The sequence below is a fragment of the Helianthus annuus genome, chromosome 4, assembly GCF_002127325.2.
Source record: "Helianthus annuus cultivar XRQ/B chromosome 4, HanXRQr2.0-SUNRISE, whole genome shotgun sequence".
NCBI classification, from domain to species: domain Eukaryota; kingdom Viridiplantae; phylum Streptophyta; class Magnoliopsida; order Asterales; family Asteraceae; genus Helianthus; species Helianthus annuus.
In genome coordinates, this window is record NC_035436.2 from 5,662,814 (window position 1) to 5,667,731 (window position 4,918).

The 4,918-nt window shown below is 33.7% G+C and overlaps 1 long non-coding RNA gene across 1 annotated transcript; it reads right to left on the bottom strand.

Moving 5' to 3' along the window:
- Positions 1–861: 861 nt before the first annotated feature.
- LOC118491696 lies at positions 862–1,558 on the bottom strand. Its single transcript, XR_004891951.1, has 2 exons — positions 1,496–1,558; positions 862–1,011 (listed from the first exon to the last, which is right to left on the bottom strand). It is a non-coding gene; the product is annotated as an uncharacterized LOC118491696 (long non-coding RNA).
- Between the last annotated feature and the right edge of the window lie 3,360 nt (positions 1,559–4,918).

Sequence of the window (4,918 nt, forward strand, 5' to 3'; positions counted from 1 at the left end):
TATGGATTGTCACGGAACGTAACGTATGACACTTCCAAAGTGAATCGAAGACCTTCTCGAATTAAGGAAACGTGCTTTGGCCTAATAGGTATTAGTACTCTCATCGATGGTCCCCAGGTAGGCAACGGGTCCTTAATGGATTTATACGAATGCCAAACCTAGACAGGACGTCCCGACTACCGGTACCTAACCCTTCCAGTTACTACACGTTCTTAATCGATTGGGAAATCGAGACTTTGGCGAGAGCGAAAATCGAGGAGTGGGACTAGTTAAACAAGATGCGAGTATCACCTCTAACTTGATAACATTGTACCCTAACGTGGTTGGTACTTATCAAAAGATAAGGGTCCACTAGAGTATGAAATGGAAAACTCCCATCAAGGTTTGGATATCACTCCTAACTTGAGGGTAGATTTCGTGCAAAAATCAAAGTATAGCTGAGTGAAATTCATCACCAAGTGTGGGAATCACCCCTATCTTGATGAATCATTTCGATTGTGTTGTAAGAGTGTCTTCAAAGCCTCCAAGTGTGTATTGTGTTAGCCTTAGGAAAGGCATGTATATTAAGAGTCCAAAAGTAAGTAGAGGGAAGCAAAGAAGATAGAAGGGAAGTTGTTTTAAGCAACACATAGTGAGAAAGCTCCTAAACTATAGACTAGGCAAGGCATTCCTAATTCCATATAGTTATGGCTCTGATACCAATCTGGTATCAGAGTACTCCTACTATAGACTAGGGAAAAGTAAGGCAGTCCTACCTAATTCCCTATAGTTATGGCTCTGATACCAATCTGTCACACCCCAACCGATGGCGGAAACATCGGGATGAGACGAACAAATTGCTCAAAACAACATAACACTAAATGTGACAATAATTTATTTAATTTATTTCATAAACTCTAAAGTGAAATACATAGTTCCAAACAATACAACATATTGTTCAACAATAATTCAAATGTTATGTGGGTTTCTAGAGTTCATCCTAGCTTGATTCTTGAATCTTGTACTTTCAACCTGCAATATGTATTAAAATAATGTCAACACAAAACATGTTGGCGAGTATACAAGTTTTCATACATAGCATAGTACGTGTTTAAAATGTTTACTCATATCCAAATGTGAAATACAATATCATGTAAACAGTATATACTCGAAACGATGTTACTCTATGTGCCCAAACCAAAGTTTAACGCAATTAAAGTGTACTCAAACGAGTTTGAGTATGTTTGACATAGTTAAACCTAACAATACCTGCTCATAGAACAGGAGGGGCGTTTCTCAACCTATAGCGCTACCATTGTTAGGGGAGGCTTGTACGAAGTTAATGAACACATAGTCATTAGGTGTTTACAGTAGCATAACATGTCTAACATGATTAAAATGTATCACATAGAATAAGGATAGAGTGTGCATAAAATGTTTAACGTGTTGTGATGTTTGATATGTAATACATATTGCACCCAAAAGTGTAAAGCGAAAATGGGTCATGTATACTCACCTTGGAGTGCGTTGCGTATTTCTTGGAAAGAGATTATGAGGATTGTTCCAAGTGTCGTTGCACAAGAGACTTACCCTATTAATTTTGAGTGTTTGTTAAATATTGGGAATTTAGGGATTAAATATCGAGACTTTTATAAAATTTTGCATTAACATTTCTAAATAATAGTCATATGCTTATATTTAATATAAATATATGACAAATAAATGGGTAACATAAATATTGATTTTATATAGTATTAAAATAATGTTAATAATTTTACCAAATAATATAAATATTATTACTAATATGAATACTAACTCCTGATTATTACGCACTTAAAATAACAATATATATATATATATATAAATATTATAGATTTAAAATAATGAATCTGATAATAATTCTAAGAAAATAGAAATTTATTCATTATATAATAATTCTGAAAAATATAAATAAAAATTCTGATTTAACTAGTAATTCTGAAATATAATAATACAAATCCTGATTAAAAATATAAATTCTGATTAAAATATTATTTTAAATAATAATTCTGATTATAAATAACAGAAATAATAGTTCTGTGTTAATTCTGATCTAATATTTATAAAATGCTAATTCTGATTTAAATAATATAAAAATTCTGAATATAATAGATCTGTTTTAACTATAATAACGAAATAATAGTTATAAATCTGATTAAATATAATATTAATAACTAAATAAATCTGTTTTAATATTAATAATGATATTAATAAATCTGATTTCATATAACGTAATAATTCTGATTTCTATAAAAGAATTCTGAACAATAAATCAGATTAAAAATATAATAATAAATCTGATCATTTAAATCTGTTTATTAAACCTGTTTAAATAATATTAATAATAATAATTATATCTGAATAATAATAATAATAATAATAATAATAATAATAATAATAATAATAATAATAATGAGAATAATAATAATAATAATAATAATAATAATAATAATAATATTAATAATGATGTAACAATAATAATAATGTTAATAATAATAATATTAATAATAATAATAACCTTAATAACAATAACAGTAATAATAGAGAATACTGTAACACGATGCATGGCCGGAACATGAAAACGAGATCGGAAGAAGCTTACCGGAAATACCCGTCTTCTCCGGCGATTGGTCAGGGATTCCGGCGAAGGTGCAGGTGTTCCGGCGACAAAGCAGAGAAAGGAGAAAGTTGCAGGATTTCCGGGTGAGGTTTCGGAGGGTGTGTCGAGATCGAACAGGTTTGTGGAGGTGTGGTTCTCGGAGGTTAGGGGAGGCCGGGTATATATAGTCGAGTGGTGTCGGGTCTTGTTTGGAAACGCGGAGGTGATTAGGGAACGAAAAAGGGATGGCAATCAATCATTGATTTGATTGCCAGAAATGTCAGCGGTATATATGGTAAGAGAATACAGCGAGGTTGACCGGAAAAATCGGAGAAACGCGTTGCAGGTTCTTTTGGCGGTTGTATGATTTGAATTTATGTCCGACGAAATAGCGTATATCAGTAATTAAAACATGGATCCAAACGGGTTAGTCACGTAGCCCAGTTGGTCGGGCTACGTGCATGTGAACCAGAGGTCAGCGGTTCGAGTCTCAAAGGGGCCGGTTCTCACCCAGGAGAACCCCCCTTTTTACTTTCTTTTTTTTCCTAACTGAACTAACTGAGTTTCTTAACTCAGTTAGTGTTTCCTTTGATAATTAGTAACCTGGTTAGACCTAACTAGGTTAAGTCAAAGTTTCAAAAGTCTTTGTTAACTAAGTTAGTTCAAACTAACTGAAATTCAATAAAATAATATTATATATTTTTTTTACTAATTTATTTACTTAATTAGTTTATTTAATTATTTAAAATAATATAAAAATCATTTTAAATCCCAATTTTGATACTTCAACCGAATTAACGTACGAATTCCCAACTTTGTTCGGTTTTAGGGTAATCTCTTGGCAACGATGGAATTAAGAGCTGAGATTTAGATGGAATTTCACTGTTTTTACGTGCTTAACATAGTTTGACGTGTTTCAACGTGCAATAGCATAACTTAGTATTAAAACAAACATATGATCAAAATGATGGAATTTTTCATTATGATTCAAGTCTCGAAATTCGATTAAGTTGACTGAGGGTACAATTGTCTAAAATAGGACAGTACAAGTCAACAAGCTATAAATAGAAAGTTCAAAAACGCGAGGCGTTACATTAGTAGACTGTATTATTATCCTAGGGTTAATTAATGTAAGCCCACGGGCTCGGATAGGTTTCAGCAACATCCTTATGCTTTTGAACTGTTGCAACCTTAGAAGACTTGACTTGCTTCATTGCTATTTCGACAGCCTTACTTCCAAAAATAAAATTCGGATACGAGCTGTTTATATAGACCATCTCCATGTCAACTATGAGCCCAATCATCATCTAAGAAGGTTGAAGACCATCTCGTAAAAAACTCCCAGAAACATCATCGATTCGCTTTCTAAGAAACGGCAAAACCGTTGTAGCTGATGTACCATACATCGATGACTCATCTTGATTAACTCGTGATAACCAAAAAACAAACGGTCAATTTTACTTCTAATTAGTACCTCAAAAGGAACGTCTGGCACAAATAACGCGGATCTAGGACCAATTGCATTATGTATAGCGGTTCGAATGTCATCATCAGTCAAGTCCTCACATGGATCAACCTCATCCAAATGCTTTACGAATACTGACTGGAAAATGTAGTGTATTCTTGCTCCTCTGAATATCTCAGATCGACAAAGCCCAAGAAACTGAAAGAAGTATCAAGTCACGCTCATTTATTGGCCGACAAGGCAATGTAATCGCCACAGATCAGCATAAACAAGCTGGGGTCCAGCCAGCTGGTGAGGGTGAGAAACCGATATCTGGAAGCACAAGCTGGGGGATCTCATCCTTTTTCGGTGGGTCGGATAGTCGAACGTCAACCAAATCGAGTTCTACAAACAAGCCGTTAAGTGAAAATGCTCATTCCATGGAACATATGGATAATTCATCTTCAATCATTCATTTGAGGGAGCCACAAACAGTTTTGAGACCCTCTGACGCCAATTCAGATCAAGAGCCTAGCGAGATTCAAGTTACAAACATATTTGCTGAGATCATATAATGATATTTTCAGGAAGAACATTGAGGACTGTCACGCTGATGTGCATTCCGAATGTTGAAAAAAAAATAGTATAGATAATTAACAGTTGGAATAATTTGAGCCTTATTCCTCACACATGTCTAACACACTGTTAAACTGGACTCATCTATTTTGCAAGAAGATTATTGCTTAGAAATGGTTGCATACATCGGGATTCTAAAAATAGGAGACAAGAATGCTGTCACTAAACCAAGCATAGAAACTGGATAAAAAAGTTAAAAAAAAAACACCCAGACTTTGTTA